At 47.9% G+C, this 22084-nt stretch overlaps 1 long non-coding RNA gene across 1 annotated transcript in view; it reads left to right on the forward strand.

Annotated features, from left to right (window-relative positions):
• The first annotated feature begins 15213 nt into the window (after positions 1-15213).
• The window catches only part of LOC142071416 (uncharacterized), a 39645-nt gene continuing 32774 nt past the window's right edge, over positions 15214-22084 (forward strand). Inside the window, exon 1 of the long non-coding RNA XR_012667449.1 lies at positions 15214-15369. This is a non-coding gene — a long non-coding RNA (uncharacterized LOC142071416). The remainder of the gene's footprint in view (positions 15370-22084) is intronic.

A 22084-nucleotide genomic window follows, 5' to 3' on the forward strand; every position in this document is an offset into this window, starting at 1 on the left:
AAACTCACAAACTGAGGTCCAAATCCAAATGCCTGCAGAGTGCCCAGGAGGTACCCATGGTCAACTCTATCGAACACCTTCTCCTGATCAAGAGACAGGAGGGCAAATGACAGACCATCTCTACGCCCGAGTTCCAAAAGATCTCGGACTAGAAATAGGTTGTCAAAAATGCTGCGACCCGGGACAGTATAGGTCTGGTCTGGGTGGATCACGTCCGCCATCATGGACCCTAGCCGCAGCGAGATTGCTTTCGCTACAATTTTGTAATCTGTGCTAAGGAGCGAGACGGGACGCCAATTTCGTAAATTGCGGAGGTCCCCCTTCTTTGGCAACAAGGCGAGCACCGCTCGCCTGCACGAAAGAGGGAGGACCCCGCCCTGCAAAGACTCAGCCCACACAGTGGCTAGGTCTGGGCCAAGAATGTCTCAGAACGCGTGGTAGAACTCCATGGTCAGCCCGTCCATGCCCGGAGATTTATTGGTGGGCATGCGATGGAGGGCTTCTGAGAACTCGGCCAGGGTGAGAGGCAGCTCTAGTCGGTTTCGGTCGCCCACGCTGACCGTGGGAAATTCCTCCCAGAGTACCCTGCAAGCGCCAGAATCAGTCGGATCCGGGGAGAAAAGGCTTGTGTAGAAGTCACGGGCCCTCCCACACATCTCCACCGGATCCGTGAGGGGGGCGCCGTCTTCTGCTAGAAGGCATGTGACGTGTTTCTTGGCCTCCCTTGTTTTCTCCAGGGCATAGAAGAAACGGGATCCGCGATCCATCTCCCGAAGGAGACAGATGCGGGATCGAACAAAGGCACCTCGGGCCCGATGGTCCTCGAGGGCCCGGAGCTCCTCCCGCTTCTCCCGGCACGCTCTGCAGAGGAACAGATCCTCGGGGCTGGCGGCTAGACGCCTCTCCATCTCTAAGATCTCCCGTTCCAACTGCTCTATCGCTGCATTTCTCCATTGGCTGGTGCCCCGGGTGTAGTCACGGCAGAAGAGCTTGGCGCGCAGCTTCCCTAAATCCCACCATCGCTGTGCCGAGGGAAAGGCACGCCGCTGCTCTCGCCAGGCCAGCCAAAACTCCCGGAAGGACATCACAAAGCCCTCAACCTCCAACAGGCTGTTGTTAAAGTGCCAATAGGCCGGCCCCGGCCTCTCTGCACGGAGGGAGGCTGTTATGGTGGCTAGATGATGGTCAGAGAATGGGGCCGGCCGGATGTTGGAGGAGTGGGCCTGTGAAAGATGGAAACGGGATAAATAAATACGGTCCAACCGAGAGTGGTGTGACCAATGGGCCTCCACCCGGACAAAGGTGAACGTGGAAGTGTCATCTGGGTGGTGGTCACGCCAGACATCTACTAGGGAGTGATGTTCGACTATTTCTCGGAGAATGTTCGCAGCGGCCGGGCTCAGCTCGGCCCCTGAGCGGTCCTGTTCCTCGAGGGTGGTGTTAAAGTCCCCTCCCAGGACTAAGCACTCGTGAGAATCTAGGGTGCTGAGGAAGTCGGACACCCGCTGATAGAATTGCAGCCACTTCGGGCTCGTTGCCGGGGCATAGATGTTGACGAGGTTGACCATGAGCCCCTCCATATGGACTCGGAGATGCAGCAGGTGGCCCGGCATGGCCTCAGTGACCCCTAGCACCTCGGGCCATAGGTTGGGGGAGAACAGGGTCGCCACTCCAGCTTGTCGAATCGTGAAGTGGCTGAAGTAGACCCCGTCCCCCCACTCCAGCCGCCAGCTGTCCTCGGCGGTCGGATCCCTATGGGTCTCCTGCAGGAAAACCTCAGAGTACCCCCCTTCCCGAAGGTAAGAGAGCACCTGGGACCTGCGGAGAGCATCCTATAGCCCCTGGTGTTCAAAGTTGCAATAATGAGGGGCGTCATGCGGAGGGCTGAGGGGGTGGGGGTTCCTTGTTGGCGGGGGTGTTTGCAGCCCCCGGCAGGTCGTGCAACAATCCGTGACCCATCCCATAAGTGAGTAAATCGTCACGGAAGCTGCGGGCCCACCCGTAGGCCGCGGCACTGTGCCTTCCTTTCCCTTTACCCTCCTTTATAAGGGCCCTTGTGGCCTGGAGGATGTGATCAAAGTCCCCCCATAGCTGGAGAGCTAGCTGTACCCTGTTGCGGGAGCCACGGATGTCTTCTAAAAACTGTCGCAACGCTTTTCGCAGCTCATGGGGGAGTGGGGTTGCGATTTCCAGGTTATTCCCTGGTGCAGCCTCGTGGTCCGCTGAGGTGGCCAGGCAGGGTGCAGACCACCGACGGGGCGTCTGACAGGCTAAAGTTATTAGGTCCGTCTCAAGCCTTGGGGTAGAAGAGGATGGCAGAGGGAAAATTGCAGCTCCTAATGGGTTGCGGCAGGAAAATGCAAAGACTGCTCCTTGGGGGGGATCCACAAAAAACGGGAAAGAAATAGTCCCAGGGGCAGCAATAGCATTGCAGGAGGAGGTGGATTGGGCAGGGACAGGGGTGGGGATGGGGGCGGGGGCAGAGGCGAGGCTCTGGGCTTCGGGAGGCAAGCAGCTGAGAGGTGGTGCCTTCCAAACAGATTCGAGGGTTAAGGGGGTGGGGAGGGGGCTCCCAGTGATGCTAGGCACACGCTCTGTGGTGGATTTGGCAGCCATGGCTTCAGGTGGTGGACCATCTTCTGCAGGGTGCTCGCCCGGGAAGGCAGTTAGGGGGAGGGAGCATGGGGAAAGGGGGACTGGGGTGAGGTTGCCCAGATCGAGGCCAGCCAGCAGTAGGTCATTCTCTCCCTGGGTGACCGGGGTCAATGCTAGGGCCTTGATCTCCTCATGGAGGAAAGGTCGTTTTCTGCCACCCCGGGGGACTCCCCTCTGGTGCCCGCTACGACGGTCGCTTCGGGGTTTGCGGAGGGGTTCGGGTGATATTCGGGCAGAAGGGGCTTCCTCAGGGGTCTCGGAGGGGAGGGTCTCCCGTGGAGGGGAGATTCTACCTTCCTGTGCTATTTTGTCTTCCCCTCCTGACACCGGTGGATGGATCTCACTCGTGGGCATAGCAGAAGGCTCAGTGTCAGTGCCTCCCTTCCTGGTCTTCCGGGGGGCCTCCGCATCAGAGGGGTGCAGCGGAGCTCGAGCCTTCCGCTTGCCTCGCTTTCCCAGGACTAGGGTCCAGCCCTCCATAGCATCATCTGGGGGGTGGTTAGCAGGGGTCATGTCGGGGGGCAGAGGCGATGGTTCACGGGCTCGGGGGGGGTAACGGTGAGGCAACATGGGGGGGGCGGTTCTCCTTGGGGCAGGCCCTCTCCTATGCCCGGTAATATCTTTGCTGCACCCCCCTCCATAGGCTCTGCTGGATTGTTAACAGCAAGGGCGGGGCTCCCTCGCTCGTCTGGGCATTGTAGGGGAGGTGTCTCTTGGGCCCGGGCAGGAGCAGTGGTGGATTGAGCAGGAGGAGAGGTGGTTTCAGATCTCGGGTGGCCAGGGGCGTCGGCAACGACGGGGGTCTCGAGTGCCCCTCCCCGCCGGGCCAAGGGGCAGTCTCTTCGGACATGCCCCGCTGATCGGCAGAGGTAGCACCGGACCTCTCCTGTGGAATAGTAGACCCGATAGCGGGCTCCCTGGTAGGGGACGAGGAAGGACCCCTCGAGCGCCTCTCCATCACGTGCCGCCGCCGGCGGTAAAAGCTGCACTTGCCGGTGGAACAAAAGGACGTGATGGAGGGTGGGGTCCTTGCAGCCCAACGGCAGAGGGCTGATGACGGAAATGGGTTTCCCCAGGGTGGAGAGAGCGGGTAACAGGGCTGCATTGGGTAGAAAAGGAGGGACGGAGGTCAGGACTAGGCGGACACCCAGGTCTTCTAGCGGCTCCAGGGGGACAAATACCACCCCCCCCCCCGCCAGGCCCTTCTCCACCGCCTCCGATGCTAAGAAAAAGACGACCTTCCCGTACATTTTGGAGGCTGCCACAATGGCCATGGGTCCTACTACCCTCGCCAACGCCTGCACGTATGTCTCCACGTGGGGCGAGGCGGGCACCAAGAGGCAATGGACGCCAATCTTCCTGGTCATGGTGGGAAAGGGGCCTCGGCCACTATTGATGGTATCAGAGGCGGTGGGTGGGCGAGATGACAAGGTGGCAGGCCGGGCGGGGGCTGCCACCGCCTGGGCATACGCCCTGGGGGCCGGGGAAGGGACGCTTGCGGAGCTGGTGGAGGGAACAGCAGGGAGGGACGCCATGGTCGATGATGAGGCCACAGCGGTGGGGGCAGCCTCTCCCATGGAGGGCTTGGTGGTTGTGGCAGGGACCTTCCCCTTCTTCGCACCCTGGCCTTTCCAGCTAACTGGGGGGGCTTTCCTAGAATCTGTGGGGCGGTGGGGATAGCAGCGGTAATATTCGCCCCGGTGCCTCCGGCTGCCGATGCCCCAGCGGGGGTGGTGGCCGGTGTTTTGGCAGCAGTGGTGGGGAGGGGGGCTTGGGGGTTGGGCGGGGGGGTAGGTAGGGGAGGGGCAACTGAGGTTGTTAGAGGGGCCTCACCCCTCTCATTCCCCGCCATCATGAGCAGGGAGAGACGGGGAGAGACGGGGAGACACCAGAAGGAGGAGGGGGAAGCAGATTAACCACTTCTCCCTGTTGGGCTGAAGGCGGGGGGGGGGGGTGCAAATGGGTCGGACTGGACAGGGGAAGGAAACAGGAGTTGGGGTCAGGTAGTAGGGGCAAACTGTGGGGTGGGCAGTCCGGGGGTGGTGGTGGGGAACGCAGACCCATGTGCATTTATCCAAAGAGTCTTGTTTGGTTGGCTGTTGTGTCTGGTCCGGATGATGGAATTCAAAGCAAGCAGCTGAGGCTAGAGACAGATGGTAGGTTGCCAGCAGGGACGGACAGCGGGGGGGCCGTGACAGTTGTAGTAGTGTTGGGGGGGCACCGATGGATCGGGGGCAGCTCCGTGCCACACCCCCTGTGCCCCTACAAACGCAATTAAGACACAGTCAAACTCCCCACACACGAGAGTACAGTTCAAAAGTTACTCAGTCTTACGGCTCCCTCCACGATGATTTGTAATTTCCCTGGGTGATGTCTCTGTCAGCTGTCTTCTCTCTCGGTCTTTGTGGAGCATTCCAAAAATGCCAAGCAAAGATAAGAAGACAATTAATTGCAGGTCCACAAACAAACAGCAAAACGGTTGGGTCTGGGGGCGTCCACTCTCCTCCTCCGGGGAGTGGGTTGGCAGTCCTCCCCACTCCTCCGCGGGTTGCAGCTGAAGCAATAGCAGTGTCCGAGGGCAGGCGTGGGGGGGCTGGCAGGCAAGCTGGCAGCCGACCAGCACTCGAACAGCAGCAAAAAAAAAAAAAAACCAGCAAAAAAAAAAAAAAAACTAAGAAAAAGCATCTGGCCCGGTCGGGGGGGGGGGAAGGGGGGTGAGGAACTGAAGCAGGGGCAAAAAGCAAGGAAAGCCCAGGTCAGAGGGCAGCAGGAGAGTTAATACCCCATTTCAGGGGTGAGAAACAGTGCCCTGAACCCTCCCCAAGAAGAGAAAGCACGAGACCCATCAAAGTAGTGCAGGCAATTTGCCACAGTATGCATTACTCCGAGGGGCCAGAAGGAGATGAAACGCAGACCAGTTGAAAGTCTCTGGGCGAAGAGCAAGAAATCAGGAGGAGGTGGAGGAGGCATTTCTACAATAAATGTAATATCCAAAACACAAGACCTGTTAGTATTGGGGGACTTTAACTCCCAGCCATCTGTTGGAAAAGTAATATGGCAAAACACAACATTTCCAGTAAATTCTTGGAAGGTATTGGGGCCAACTTCTTGCTTCAGAAGGTGGAGAAAATAACAAAAGGGAAGCCATTTTAGACTTGAGTCTGACTAACAGGGAGAAATTGGTAGTCTATCTGAAGATAGAAGGCAACTTGGTGAAAGTGATCATGAAATGATAGATTTCATCATTCTAAGGAAAGGAAGGAGTGAGAGTCACTGAGTAAGGACAATGGACTACAAAAAAGCAGACTTTAATAAACTCAGATAAGTGGTTGGTAAGGTCCTATGGGAAGAAAAATCTAAGGAAAAAAGAAGTTCAGGAAATTTGGCACTTTCTCAAATTTCTCAAATTCTCAAAAGGGACAATATTGAAGGGACAACAGCAAACTGTGCAAAAGAAAGACAGGAAGAATAGTAAGAGGCCAATGTGGCTGCATCAGGAGCTCTGTAATGACCTGAAAATAAAAAAGGAATCCTGCAAAAAGTAGAAATATGGACAAATTGTTAATAGATCAAGCACATACAGACAAAATCAGAAAGGTTTTGAGAGAGATGAAGGAAAGCGTAGGTCCACTACTTAGCAGGGAAGAAGAGCTAGTAATGGATGGCAGCTTCTGTCTTTGCTAAGAAAAGTAATTGTGACTACATGCTTAACACAATTAATATTAACAACAAGAGTGAAGGAATACATTTCAGAATAGGGAAAAAACAGGTTAAACATTATTAAGGTAAGATGTATTCGAACCTGCAGGGTCTGATGAAATTCACCCTAGCCTTAAGTAATAATCTAAAGCAATCTCAGAACTCCTGGAGGATGGGTGAGGTCCCAGAGGACTAGCAAAGGGAAAACATAGTGCCTGTCTTTAAAAAGAGGACCTGAGGAACTGTAGACCAGTCAGATTAACTTTGATACCTGGAAAGATACCAAAGCAAATTATTAATCAATTTGTAATCACCTAGAGAATTACATGGTTATATGTAATATCCAACATGGATTTGTCAAGAACAAATCATGCCAAACCAACCTGAAATGAGTGAGGGATATCATTCCTCTGGGATCAGACTTCTGGAGTTGGCCAACTAATTACCTGATTAGCTCACCCCTGCACCTGAGGAAGAGGTGGAACTTCATTTTCTGACCATTATAAAAGAGAGCAGTAAGAATGAGGGGGAGTGGACTGCAACATCCTGTAAGAAGTGTCTGGGCAGTGCTCTGAATTGACTGCCACTGGAATTACTGCTGAAAGGAACTGCTCTGGAAAACCAAACAGACAAGTTGGGAAACCGATGGGTAGCCCTAGAGAACTGAGGTTCTGAGGTAAAAGCCAGGAAATCTTGCCTTGGGAATTACTGGTCATAGAATATCAGGGTTGGAGGGGACCTCAGGAGTTCATCTAGTCCAACCCCCTGCTCAAAGCAGGACCAATCCCCAATTAAATCATCCCAGCCAGGGCTTTGTCAAGCCTGACCTTAAAAACTTCTAAGGAAGGAGATTCCACCACCTCCCTAGGTAACACATTCCAGTGTTTCACCACCCTCCTAGTGAAAAAGTTTTTCCTAATATCCAGCCTAAACCACCCCCACTGCAACTTGAGACCATTACTCCTTGTCCTGTCATCCTCTACCACTGAGAATAGTCTAGAACCATCCCCTTTGGAACCACCTCTCAGGTAGTTGAAAGCAGCTATCAAATCCCCCCTCATTCTTCTCTTCTGTAGACTAAAAACAATCCCAGTTCCCTCAGCCTCTCCTCATAACTCATGTGTTCCAGACCCCTAATCATTTTTGTTGCCCTTCGCTGGACTCTCTCCAATTTTTCCACATCCTTCTTGTAGTGTGGGGCCCAAAACTGGACACAGTACTCCAGATGAGGCCTCACCAATGTCGAATAGAGGGGAACGATCACATCCCTCGATCTGCTCGCTATGCCCCTACTTATACATCCCAAAATGCCATTGGCCTTCTTGGCAACAAGGGCACACTGTTGACTCATATCCAGCTTCTCATCCACTGTCACCCCTAGGTCCTTTTCTGCAGAACTGCTGCCTAGCCATTCGGTCCCTAGTCTGTAGCGGTGCATTAGATTCTTCCGTCCTAAGTGCAGGACCCTGCACTTATCCTTGTTGAACCTCATCAGATTTCTTTTGGACCAATCCTCCAATTTGTCTAGGTCCCTCTGTATCCTATCCCTACCTGCCACCATATCTACCACTCCTCCTAGTTTAGTATCATCCGCAAATTTGCTGAGAGTGCAATCCACACCATCCTCCAGATCATTTTTGAAGATATTGAACAAAACCGGCCCGAGGACCAACCCTTGGGGCACTCCACTTGATACCGGCTGCCAACTAGACATGGAGCCATTGATCACTACCCATTGAGCCCGACAATCTAGCCAACTTTCTACCCACCTTATAGTGCATTCATCCAGCCCATACTTCTTTAACTTGCTGACAAGAATATTGTGGGAGACCGTGTCAAAAGCTTTGCTAAAGTCAAGAAGCAATACATCCACTGCTTTCCATCCACAGAACCAGTAATCTCATCATAGAAGGTGATAAGATTAGTCAGGCATGACCTTCCCTTGGTGAATCCATGCTGACTATTCCTGATCACCTGATTACCTAGGGAGGTGGTAGAATCTCCTTCCTTAGAGGTTTTTAAGGTCAGGCTTGACAAAGCCCTGACTGGGATGATTTAACTGGGAATTGGTCCTGCTTCGAGCAGGGGGTTGGACTAGATGACCTTCAGGGGTCCCTTCCAACCCTGAGATTCTATGATTCTATGATTCTATGATCACTTTCCTCTCGTGTAAGTGCTTCAGGATTGATTCCTTGAGGACCTGCTCCATGATTATTCCGGGGACTGAGGTGAGGCTGACTGGCCTGTAGTTCCCAGGATCCTCCTTCTTCCCCTTTTTAAAGATGGGCACTACATTAGCCTTTTTCCAGTCGTCCGGGACTTCCCCTGATCGCCATGAGTTTTCAAAGATAATGGCCAATGGCTCTGCAATCACAGCCGCCAACTCCTTTAGCACTCTCGGATGCAACGCATCCAGCCCCATGGACTTGTGCACGTCCAGCTTTTCTAAATAGTCCCTAACTACTTCTTTCTCCACAGAGGGCTGGCCACCTACTCCCCATGCTGTGTTGCCCAGCGCAGCAGTCTGGGAGCTGACCTTGTTCGTGAAGACAGAGGCAAAAAAAGCATTAAGTACATTAGCTTTTTCCACATCTCTGTCTGGTGTGAGAAAATGATTTGGGGAAGGGGCTACTATGCTTTCACAGACTTTGAAATAAGATTCTTCAATGGGTGGGCTTCCTTTTGTTAAGAAGGCTCAGTTAAGAAATTACCCCAGGTGAAGATTGTTTCCCTGGATTCCTTGAGAAGCTTAGATGACGGTTGCCCCAGGGAATGAGCTGACACAGCAGAATAAAACTTGGCTTGACAAGAGGAGACCACTATAAGACAGGCCCAAACGATTACACGTGGCACCTGGACAGAGTCCTGACCTGAACCCCTTTCATTAAAAAGGGACGTAGAGGAGCTATTCTGAATAATGGTGAATTAACAGAGATGGAGACTGAAAGGAACTCCAGTTCCAGGAAGCTTTCCTGTCCACTCAGCAATGCATTCAGGAAGCCCAGCTGGCTGACCATGAGCAGAACCAGCAGTTCCAAGTCGAAATGGCCTGGCTGCTCTCACATCAGCCACTAGCAGATAGGAATAGGTAAGGAGTGAAGGCCCATCCATGCCCCTGTGCAGTAGCCCAGTGGTTCCTGGACTTGGCTACCAAATGACTAACTCCAGAGACTAAGACTGTAGGAGAGCTCATGGACAACATTGTCCTAGAAAAATAGCTGCAAATTTTCCCTATCGCAGTAAAAACCCGGGTCTGAATGTTTTGCCCCACATCCACTGTGGAGACAATGGAAAAGTTCTTGGAGGTCAAAATGCTCATGAGTGGGAATGCCAGTCTCTCTGTGGGCCTGCCACACTTACAATGATGACAAGAGATAACCCACCAACCCAGTGAGGGTCCTAGTATTGGCTCACCTCGAGCAACTGACCCTTTACCCCAAACACAGATCCCCACACAGAGAACCAGGACTGGCACCAGCAATCCAAGCTCATGCTTGGGGTGGCACAATTCCAGGGGCGGCATTCCGGGTGGTTTTTTTGTTTTTGTTTTTGGGGTTTTTTTTGCTTCGGCAGTTGCACTCTCGGAGGTTTTTATTTTTGTTTTTTTTTTTCCGCTTGGGGCAGCAAAAAACCTAGAGCCAGCCCTGCAGAGAACAAGGCCTCAAAGACCCAGATTTTCAAGGGATGATGTCTGCCCTCCTGACGAGGGCCAGTGGTATATTATCACTGTGGGTAACCCAGGCACATCCAATGGGAATGCCCTAAGATGGAATGGAACTATCTAGGACAGGGGTTCTCAATTTTTTTCTTTCTGAGCCCCCCCAATATGCTATAAAAACTGCACAGCCCACCGGTGCCACAACACCTGGTTTTCTGCATATAAAAGCCATGGCCGGCATTAGAGGGTAGCAAGCAGAGCATTTTCCTTGTGGGGCCCCATGCCACAGGGGCTCTACCTAAGCTACATTGCTCAGGCTTTGGCTTCAGCCTCTGGTGTCAGGGTTCAGGGCCCCAAGCTTCAGCCCCATGCAGTGGGGCTTCAGCCTAACACTGGCCCACATTGAAGGACCCCCTGAAACCTGCCTGCAGCCCCCAGGGGGGCCCGGCCCCTAGTTGAGTACCACTGATCTAGGATGCCACTTTGACCAAGCGGGTGAGATTGCGAACAAACCTATGAGACTAACCATGAGACCCTCTGTTGTCCCAATAAAAATAGGACTGAATACAGTGGAGGTATTGATAGACTTGGGGTGTGGAAAAGTTCTTCTTCAACATAACTTAATCTCCCCCAAGATCTTAGATACAGAATGATCCATCCAGATTTCCTGCATTCATGGAGAAATCCATACTTACCCAACTGCCTCCATTACCTTACAGATAGCAGACCAGGTAGGGGTGCCTCCAGGTAGGGGTGGCGGGTCACCTGTCCTGGCCAATGATCCTTCAACAGTATTGGAAACATCTTTGGATGCTCCTGGGAGGAGAATCAATTCCCTCCAACCCAAACTCCTTACAGATGCATGAAGGAGCTCACCTCTGAGGATGCCTGTGATCTATTCCCTGTTGCTCAGTCCAATATTTTTGAAGTCTCACAAAGGTCCCAGAGTTTGCAAAGACAATCAAAGAAATCTCTGAAGGGAGGATGGGCCTGTTCCTGTGCTGGATCTCACTCTGGGACGCCAAAAGAGGGACTTTTCCTCAGGGTAGACACTGAGAAGGGAACATGTAAACAGTCTGCATGCTATTACTCACCCACAGACCAGGCAGAACCCCTTCACATCTTAGACTACAACATCTGGAGTGACATCTTTGACATGGTGGCAGCTCAATATGATGACCAAACACTGCAGGAATGTTTCAACCAAATGTTGTTGTCATCTCTGAACAAACATCTTGTTGGTTTCCCTACTTTGAATTATAGGCAAGATTGGATATTGCTGGAGAGCCCTGGAAGGCTGAGTCTCTGAGGTAAGAGCCAGGAAACATTGCCTCAGGAATTACAGGTATGAGAGACTGGTTTTTGGGATGGAACTGTTAGGCTTGTACAGACTTTGAAATAAGAGTCTGCAATGGGTAGGATTGTGTTTGTTAAGAAGGCTCAATTAAAGAAATTACCCCAGGTGAAAATCGTTTCCCTGAATTTCTTGAGAAGCACAGATCAGTGTTACCTCAGGGAATGAGCTGACCTGGCAGAATAAAGCTTGTTCTGACAGAAAGAGGGCACTATAAAACAGGTCCAATCTATTGCACAACCTAACGTCCTTCTTTGACAGGATTATTGGTGTAGTGCAGGGGTGGGCAAACTTTCTGGGCCAAAGACCACCTCTGGGTGGGGAAATGGTATGCAGGGCCGGGGCAGGGGGTTGGGGTGTGGGCAGGAGTGAGGTGTGTGGGAGGGGGGGCGGCGTGCAGGAATGGGCTCAGGGCAAAGGATTGGGGCAGAGGAGGGGTGCGGAGTGCAGGAGGGGGCTCAGGTCAGAGGTGCAGGAGGTGTGCGGACTGCCGGAGGGAGGGCAGGGGTTTGGGGTGCAGGAGGGGTGCAGGTGCGGCAGGGGGCTCAGGGCAGGGAGTTGGGGGGCTGGGTGCAGGAGGGGTTTGGGCTCCGGCCCAGCGTCATTTACCTAAAGTGGCTCTAGGGTGGCAGTGGCACGCACCAGGGCCAGCGCAGGTTCCCTGCCTGCCTGCCCTGGCCCCAAATAGTGCCGCTCCAGGAAGCGGCCGGCACCACGTCCCTGCGTGGCCCCTGGGGGAGGAGGGGACACAGGGCTTCACGTGCTGCCCTTGCCGTGCCTCCAGATACCTCCCCCAAAGCTCCCATCGGCCGTGGTTCCCCATTCCTGGCCAATGGGAGCTGCGGGGGGCGGTGCTTGGAGGCAAGGGCAATGCATGGAGCCCTCTGCCCCACCTCCCTTCCCGGGCCGCAGGGATGTGGTACTGGCCACTTCTGAGAGCGGCACGGGGCCTGCGGCACCATGGGGGGCAATCTCGCGGGCCGGATCCAAAGCCCTGAGGGGCCAGATCTGGCCTGCAGGCCGTAGTTTGCCCACCCGTGGTGTAGTGGATGAGGCGGGAAGCAGTAGCTGTGATATATCTTGATTTTAGTCAGGCTTTTGACAAAGTCAACATGGCATCATCAGCAAACAAAGGAAATGTGCACCCACAGGCTAACATGGCTGCTACTCTGACACCTTATAGTAATTTCACCTAGACCACAACTAGGTAAAAGACCATACTTAAAGAGTAGTTATCAATGTTTCACTGTCAAACTGGGGGGATGTTTTGCGTGATGTTCTGCAGCCATCTGTCCTAGGTCCAGTGTTACTGAATATTTTCATTAATGATTTGGATAATGAAATGGAGGGTATGCTTATAAAATTTGCAGGTAACATCAAACTGGGAGGAGTTGGAAATACTTTGGAGGGCAGGATTAAAATTTGAAATGACCTTGGCATATTGCACAATTGATCTGAAATCAAAAAGATAAAACTCCATAAAGACAAGTGTAAAGTACTACACTTATGAAGGATAAATCAAATGCACAACTACAAAATGGAGAATTAAGTGGCAAGGGGGTAGTACTGCTGAAAGGGATCTGGAGGTTCTAGTGGATCACAAATTGAAAGTGATGTGATGTGATGCAGCTGTGAAAAAGGAAAATGCCATCTTGGGGTATATTAATGGTATTGTCATATATAAGATATGTGAGGTAATTGTACCACTCTGCTTGGCACTGGTGAGGCCTCCACTACAGTACTGTGTCCAGTTCTGGGCTACACACGGTAAGAAAGATGTGGACAAACCAGAGTGAGTCCAGAAGAGAGTAACAAAAATGATAAAGGGTTTAGAAAACCTGATTCATGAGTAATGGTTAAAAAAAAAAGGGAATGTTGAGTCTTGAGGAAAGGAAACTGAAGTGGGGGTGGGCATGATTATAGTCTTCAAATATGTTAAGAGCTGGTATAAAGAGGATGGTGATCAATTGTTCTCTGTGTCCACTGAAAGTAGGACAAAAAATAATTGGCTTACTTTGCAGCAAAGGAGATTTAGATTAGATATTTGAAAAAAAACCTTTCTAATTGTAAGGATAGTTAAGCATTGAAATAGATTACCAAGGGAGGCTGCGGAATCCCTGTCATTGGAGGTTTTCAAGAACAGGTTAGCCAAACACCTGTCAAGGATGGTCGAGGGAAGAGGGATTAGATGACCCCTCCAAGTCACTTCCAACCTTACATTTCTATGATTCTACTCAGAAAGAGTACACTACGATAGTGAGTATGGGGTGAGTTTGGACAATACATGCTATTTGGACTGTGTTTGTAGCACATGTTGGGAAAGGCACCCACTCAGAACCACAAGTGGTCAGATCTTGGTTTTAATTCATATCTGTAAGATTGCATCCCCAAGAGCACAATGCCCCTCATAAAATAATAATGCTGATTTGTGAAGGACTTTTAATCACCCATGAGTTCAGTGTAGAGGTTGAAATTCTGTTGTTGTTTTTTTTTAATATCTAACTTTAGTTCTTTAAAACTCTTTGTTTTTATTTCTCTGTAAATCTGGAAATTTCGACTGCCAAACTTCTGTAGCCCCTGGACTTCAATATGACTCCCTTTAGTTTAGGCATTGAAGGGTTCTTCAAACACTGAGTAACATTTACCTAGTCTGTTGAAATATTTTTCATGGGCTTAAGTCAAATCTTTAATCTACAATAGTGGTGGGCAGTGGATTTTGAATCTACCAAATTACATGTGTACTTTGATAAGAACTGATTTTTGACAGTTATTCTTCCCATGTCCTGCTAGTCTGTCACATCATGTAGGATAGAGCTGTTTGGATCAATAGAACCGTTTACTGGTAAAACTACTCCTAAAACAGCAAGTGCATATTTCTAAAAGTGCCTTTTTGATCATACATTTACCTCCCTGAGACAGTAAAAATTGACATAATGCTGGTTTCTCATGCATTAATGAACTCTCAGAAATGTCTGTCCTGAACTACAGATTTAACCCTCATATAATGGAGTTTGTAATTGAAATAGGTAAAGAGAAATTTGCAGGAAACTACTTAAACTCCTAACAGGTATTTTGGCATATGATCACTCACTGTTTGGAGAGTTCTGCAATGCTTTCAGCTATTACCAGCAGGAGAGTGGGTTTGTGTGTGTGTGTGGGGGGGGGAGTGAGAACCTGGATTTGTGCTGGAAATGGCCCAACTTGATTATCATACACATTGTAAGGAGAGTGATCACTTTAGATAAGCTATTACCAGCAGGAGAGTGGGGTGGGAGGAGGTATTTTTTCATGCTTTGTGTGTATATAAAAAGATCTTCTACACTTTCCACAGTATGCATCCGATGAAGTGAGCTGTAGCTCACGAAAGCTTATGCTCAAATAAATTGGTTAGTCTCTAAGGTGCCACAAGTACTCCTTTTCTTTTTGCGAATACAGACTAACACGGCTGTTACTCTGAAACCTTTAAGTACTGTGTTTCACCAAAAAGAATATTGATATATATTCAGTGAAAAAACATGGACTTGGTTCCTAATCTGTTCCCAGAGTATAGAATGTCTCATCTTTGAGAATATACAGTTTGTGAATGTGCAAAATCTCTGTCCTGTTGTGTTTGTAGCCAGAAATGTTGTACATGTACAATCGGAGAATGAGGTCTGTTTCTCCAGGGACATGTTACATAGCCATCCCAGAGAGTGTGCAGAGCATTTTCATTAGAACACTGCAATTAATGTCCTGAAAAATCACCACTTCAGTGTGTATGCATGTGCAGAGTTTTCAGGTATCACTCTTCCTCACTGCTCTAGATCACAGAGGGTTATGTCATAGCAATCTTTCTTCCCCCAGCAGAAGAACATTGATGCAGTTCCCTCCGCTAGCCACTGACGTGGCTCTGACTGCTGTCCAGATAAAGTCTTGAGAGATCAATGTGAAGCACATCTTCCTGGCCTATGAAGCAAGGGGCAGAAGAGAGGACTTGAAGTATTATATGATCCTTCGCATGACGGTATGTTGTGCTGCCATGAGATAGCCCATTAATCTATTGTAGATACTTATATGGTCCCCTCAGTCTTTTATGTGTGTATTCTCACAACACCATGTGGGATTAGGAAGTACTGTTCTTGTCATTTTACAGATCTATGGAATAACTGAAGAATAGTGGAGTTCTGCTCAGAACACTGAACTGCCCGCTCTCCCATCAAGTGTGTGGCTACTATTGTTGAGCCAGGGGAGGCAGTGTTTCAAACTCTTCCCCTAACGGTCCAAATGCCAGATGGCTTGGATCTGAGTAGTGGGGGAATCTCTACCTCTGAGAAAGCTCACCACGGTTTGTACCATGTGTTGTTAGCCAACACTGCAGCCAGGGCTTGAAAAGTACACAGAGCTCACAAGCACACACTCAACATTAAAGCTGTATGTGTGGTGGTGTTGCCTGTAGCAATTAAAAATAGGAATACGGGATCAGGAAAACATGTGGAACAGTGTTTATTGCCGCCCTACACAGTTATGTTTCTACAAGGCTGGCCCTGCTCTGTGGCCTGCTGCTGTAAAAACACAACTGGCAGTTTATTGTCCCCATTACAGAACATCCTTCTTTATTTATAGAATGTGGCTGGAAAGATGAATAACTTATTCTTTCCAGAAGCAATAAGAAAGTGATAACACTTCCCTTTAATAACCAGCTTCTCTCTTAACAAGAGCCTGATGCCTGCTCCTCCAATCCTAGGGTTTCATATCCAGTTAGATAGAGCAGATTGCACCACCATATTTATTGGCTGCCACAGGTAAAGGATGGCTTTTCATCTGCTTCTATTTTCCACTCTAATGTTCCTGTCAGTCATAAACAAAGCATTCCTTGAAACAAATGACTTCAGGTGCTCAGTTTCTTTTTGAACAGTGGTGCAAGTATTCAAGCATGTGTCCTCTGTTTTCTACCACCTGATAACAGACTCAAATGACAATTCTTTTTCCCAGTGCTTTTGAGATTCCTTGGCTGATTTCTTTTAAAATGGTATTTCTTAAACATTAATGTTAAATAAAGAAATAAATGCACAGTGGTGCTGTGAGATTAGCTATATAATGAGATATCATAAAGTATAGGTTAAGTCATGAAAAATCATCTACAGCCAGTTCAAGCTCTCATTCCATGCTAGTGGTTCCCTTCTCCACGGCTAAGAACAGAAGCTTCAACACAATATTCTAGTCATCCATGCAGAAACAAGAGGCTTCTTCGGCAAATGGCACTGGGACATTTCTTCATTTCCAGATAAAGAATCTTAGCATGTGGAGTTGTACTTTGGAGATACCAAACAGGGATCCCTGTACCATGCAAAGGACATTATGAATACATTGAAAAAATTGACAATGAGTGGCTCTTTTCTCTCCTGGGGAAGGGCAAGCTAAAGGAGAGAATTCCAGTCAAACAGCAGTGTAGTTTTTTATACTTTGCTTTAACAGTACATTTAAAAACAAAAATGTTAGCTTAAGAAGCAGGGTTTATGGTTTGAACCAGTTCACCCATTGCTAACTACACAATCTATTGCATTATTCAGTGATATCACGGTAAATATTAATTTGCACTACTTCTATATTTTAAGACCATCAGCTGAGCAGAACAAGTTTGAACCTTGCAGTAATTAGCAAAATGAACAATTTGATGGTGATGAAACATGAATGTTTCAGTGGAGTAACTTGAAGAAGTTAATGCTCCATGTACAAGCACTCCAATCTTGACAGCCATTCTTATAAATGGGAATTGGATTTGAAGTCTGGATTTGTTTTTAGTTTCTTGTTTGTCTTCTGCATATGTGTTAGTTTGAGGGGTTGGGAAGAGAATTTTAACCCTGCATTTCCCCCTATGTCCGAATAAATTGCTCACAACTTTGGGTGTTCTCTCTAATGTGGTCCCTCTCTCTCTTTTGGTCTGTCGGCATACTCTGTGAAAACAGCCTCATCTTTGGACTCCAAGGTGATAGCCCTGGGTCTCCTGAGTAGTGTTAGCATAAGTTTCTAGTCAGCAAACTCTTTCATGCTCCTGGCTGGGTAATGTGCCTGGTGTAGATTACCTCAAAAAAAAAATTCCTTTCTACCTGCCCCGCCCCCTGCTTCTTCTGAAGTGATGACTGATTTCCAAGCTAGCTTCACTGAAATTGCTTTGCATCATGGGAAAAGTGACTCAATAATGACCTTGTGGGGTTCCATGTTTTTCTTAGTGATTTCTATACCAAACTGACTTAATTAAAAACTTCTTTCTTGTAAAGTAGCAGCTGTGAAGGATGGATTGTGGTTAAGGCAACAAGACTGGTTTAGGAGATGTGGGTTTAAATCTGTGGAGTGCAGTATGAGCAACGACACATTATCTTAGTCTTTCTTCATGTCTGCTTATTACAGTCCCATCCTTACTGAGCCATTCTTGGTGACTATTGCCAGCTGAAGTGTGGTTAAAGTTGCATTATAGGGGTGGAGTGTATCTTAGCTTTGTATTTCCTGGCTTCCAAAGGTGTATGTTTGGCTACCTCCCTCATTCTGGAAGGGCATGAGGCACCGATGTGCAACTGTAACTCTGTGTTAATGGAGTTTTGGGAGTTAAGTTAAAGTGGTACAATCAGTCAAGTGTGGGCACACTTATAGCTACATAGCTTATTTCCAAAAGGAATTGGGGACTCCACCAAATCTTCATTCTTTGCTCCATATATTGCAATGTGATATTGTATTGGTTGGTACTGGTTGTTAGGTACAGTTACACAAAGTTCCAGAAGTACAAGTGCATACAGTATTGTATAAACATATATAGAATCTGTGATGGGAGACCCCAAAGGTTTGGAGTAGAGATCTGGTCAGATAGATCTGGTCAGATAGGCTTTCTAAAAATGTGGATGCTTATCTAAATATGTGGAGGACCCACAACCCTCCTACCTCATAACCACTTGTGCCCCTCCCCCACTACCAGCAGTCCCTGGTTCCCCCTCTTCCATGCCTATGAGTGTCATCTTCGGGAGGTGACAGGGATTGGGCGGTAAGCTAAGCAGTCAACTCTTTTCATATGTCTGACACTGGAGAACAGGCTTGTTCTCGCCCGGTCCCTTTTTCGTATAGCTCTCTGCATTTCTCTGTCTCCTCACTACCTGTTACATCACATCTTCTATTTCCCTTCATACTCTCTTCTTTCTCCATCACCCTGCCCCCCTTTTCCCCAACCTCAGGGACAGGAGAGAAGCAGCTGGTGCTGTAACTGTCCTGCTTATGAAATCCACTGCAGGAGTGGCACATCCACAGTAGCTGGAGCAGTCGTCTGGACTGTTCAGAGGGGAGAAGTGCAGCCATGATATCATTCTATGTCCCCACCACTCTTAGTTCTCAGCAGCCTGGGACCACAGAGGGATTTTAGAACTAATTGTACTGGGAAAGCTGGAGTTTCCACCCTCCTTTCCATATACTAAATTGCTACAGTTTTTCCACCTGCAGTTGTCTCCTTCTTTTTTCTAGTGGGTTACAGCTGAGGCCCTGAAAAACTTGTGAATTTAACACAAGCACAGATAGCCACAACATTATAAATGCATTTGTGGACTTAGTGCTGGTAGTTTGTAATTGGTCCATGAGGGACCTATCTATCTCTATCATGTGGGAGGAGTGTGGATGGTAGCATGCTGAGCTCTTGGGGTAGTCTTGCCAGAGAAGCAACTTTCTCTTACTCACCACGTGCTCCTCTATGTACTAGGAAGAGAGAGCCTGAAGCAAGTTGGCCTGGTGCAAGACCTGAGGCCTGAACCAAAGTCAACAAAAGTTACTCTATGAGCAAAAGTCAGGCTCTGTCAAAAGCAGACACTTGCCTGCAAGTTCAGTGTTGGGTACATGAACTCAGCACCGGTATTGATATCCAGTGTGTTTTAACAATGCTATGTAAACACGGTCCAGCAAGCCAACACAAGGACACCCCAACATAGCACATAAGATGATTCGACTGAAGTGATATATGGTGATGTTTGTAGCATCAGGAGAAAGGAACAAGGGAATGTAACAAACTCGGTCTATAAATCTTGCCTTGCCTTAACCCTTTGCTGGCCTAGAAGAAATCAGAAAGTCCTGCTGCTTACTAAGCTGGTCCATTGTAACGGGCATACATGTGCTAGTGTACCTGTAGCACATATAGGGAACTAGGACAATCCTTTGTTAACAATAAACCTGGCTGAGCACCTTTGCCACTCAACCGAGCCTGTAGTTTCTTTGAGCAGTTCGATCGAAGTTCATTGGGTTGGCTACCTGGCCAGAGCCAGTACAGAACACAGAGAGAATGCACATGCAGCTAACAATTGAGGACACTCTGTATGATTTGAAGTGATGCTAATAGGCTTTGAAGGACATCCTAGTCACCTGGACTGTAATATTTATGGTCTTGATATAGGACCTTGTGTTTGATGTGAAGTTAGGTGATATGGGTCTTCCAAAGGGGTTCAGAAACCACTTGTTAGGGTTTTAGACTTAAATTCAGAAAAGCAGGAAATTTAAGAGTTAGTGCTGAAACTATATTTAGCTCTTGAGTGGTGAGCCTATAAGCTTTGCCTTATCTTATGTACAATGTGTGTTGTGATACATGGGCATGGCGGAATAATTCCTGAACTTTGACTTTCCTTAGATTTGTGGAGTTTAAAGCAGTTACTCAATAAAATGTGGGGAGGGTTTGCCTTAATAGATCACATCTGAGCTCACCATCCTGCCAATTCACCATCTTTTCAAAACAAGAAAACACAAAGGATTTGCACAATTACAATGTTAAAATAATGGATTGTGACTTGAAAAATGCAGAGGAGAGAATCCAATTACTGAAGCTTGGGAAGCTATTAGGCAAGTATGTCAATTTTATTCCAGCAGAAAATAGGGGTTCCCTTTAAATGGTAACTTCTGGAGTTAACTGTAAATCATCTCACCTACAATGCATTGAACATTTATATTGGAACTGTTCCTAGTGCTGATTCATTTGACCTATTCACTTAAGATGTCTGGAACACTTTACCAAGACATTGGACAGTAAGTTCAAACATTACAAAGGTATGACTTGCCACAATTTTAAAACAAGTAAGGCTAAAGACCTCTTTGTCAACTTTAAACATAAGACAACTAGAAGGAAAAAAATGAAATTGAGTATTGTCTTCATTTTGGAGGACTAGGTAGAGTTTCAACTTTAGCAATTTTCCTTTTGCATACAAAAACTGGTATTTTTGTGAGCATTCAGTATAGTCCAGTGAGATGTCTCCATTTCTGCCAGCTTTTTGCAGCAAAACAAAAAACTTCATCCTGGGAGCAAAATGGTGAAGAGACTTGTCCTAGGTGAAAATTACCATTTTTCATAGTGGAAATTATCTCATCTATTCAGGAAAAAAGGCCTTTTCACCTTTAGCTTAAACTTTTTCTTTCCACTTGTGAAAACTATTTTTTATTTTTGAAAATATTGGGACAAAAGATGTGATAGATTTAAATTCACAAGAATTATTCAAGTCAAAGCTTGACAAGTATCTATATTTTTTTATTCTCATATTGATCCTGGCACTGTAGCATTTTATTATCTCTCAAAATAAAACATTTATCCTCCCAAAAGCCCAGGGAGGTGTGGAAGTATGATTATTCCCATTTGACAGGTTTCAGAGTAACAGCCGTGTTAGTCTGTATTCGCAAAAAGAAAAGGAGTACTTGTGGCACCTTAGAGACTAACCAATTTATTTGAGCATGAGCTTTCGTGAGCTACAGCTCACTTCATCGGATGCATACCGTGGAAACTGCAGCAGACATTATATACACACAGAGATCATAAAACAATACCTCCTCCCACCCCACTGTCCTGCTGGTAATAGCTTATCTAAAGTGATCATCAAGTTGGGCCATTTCCAGCACAAATCCAGGTTTTCTCACCCTCCACCCCCCCCCCACACACACAAACTCACTCTCCTGCTGGTAATAGCCCATCCAAAGTGACAACTCTCTTCACAATGTGCATGATAATCAAGGTGGGCCATTTTCTGCACAAATCCAGGTTCTCTCACCCCCTCAACCCCCTCCAAAAACCCCACACACAAACTCCAGCAGGATAGTGAGTTTGTGTGTGTGGTTTTTGGAGGGGGTTGAGGGGGTGAGAGAACCTGGATTTGTGCAGGAAATGGCCCACCTTGATTATCATGCACATTGTGAAGAGAGTTGTCACTTTGGATGGGCTATTTCCAGCAGGAGAGTGAGTTTGTGTGTGTGGGGGGGGGTGGAGGGTGAGAAAACCTGGATTTGTGCTGGAAATGGCCCAACTTGATGATCACTTTAGATAAGCTATTACCAGCAGGACAGTGGGGTGGGAGGAGGTATTGTTTCATGATCTCTGTGTGTATATAATGTCTGCTGCAGTTTCCACAGTATGCATCCGATGAAGTGAGCTGTAGCTCACGAAAGCTCATGCTCAAATAAATTGGTTAGTCTCTAAGGTGCCACAAGTACTCCTTTTCTTATTCCCATTTGGAGTCACGATGGTTATCCTCTTCTACACTTTGCTCTGTTTTTATTTTCTCTTAAGCCTCCCTGATTATTTCTGATTTAGACTTTTCGAAAAAGAGGTTCCTTATTCGCTGTAAATGCTCTGGTCAGTGTTAAACATTAAAATGATACTTTTTTGTCATTCTGTTGACACAGTTCTATCTAGATGCCTATGGGCTACTTTTCATAAGAACACTATTGAATGTCAGATT

Source organism: Caretta caretta, chromosome 3 (genome assembly GCF_965140235.1).
Source record: "Caretta caretta isolate rCarCar2 chromosome 3, rCarCar1.hap1, whole genome shotgun sequence".
In the NCBI taxonomy this organism is placed as follows: Eukaryota; Metazoa; Chordata; order Testudines; family Cheloniidae; genus Caretta; species Caretta caretta.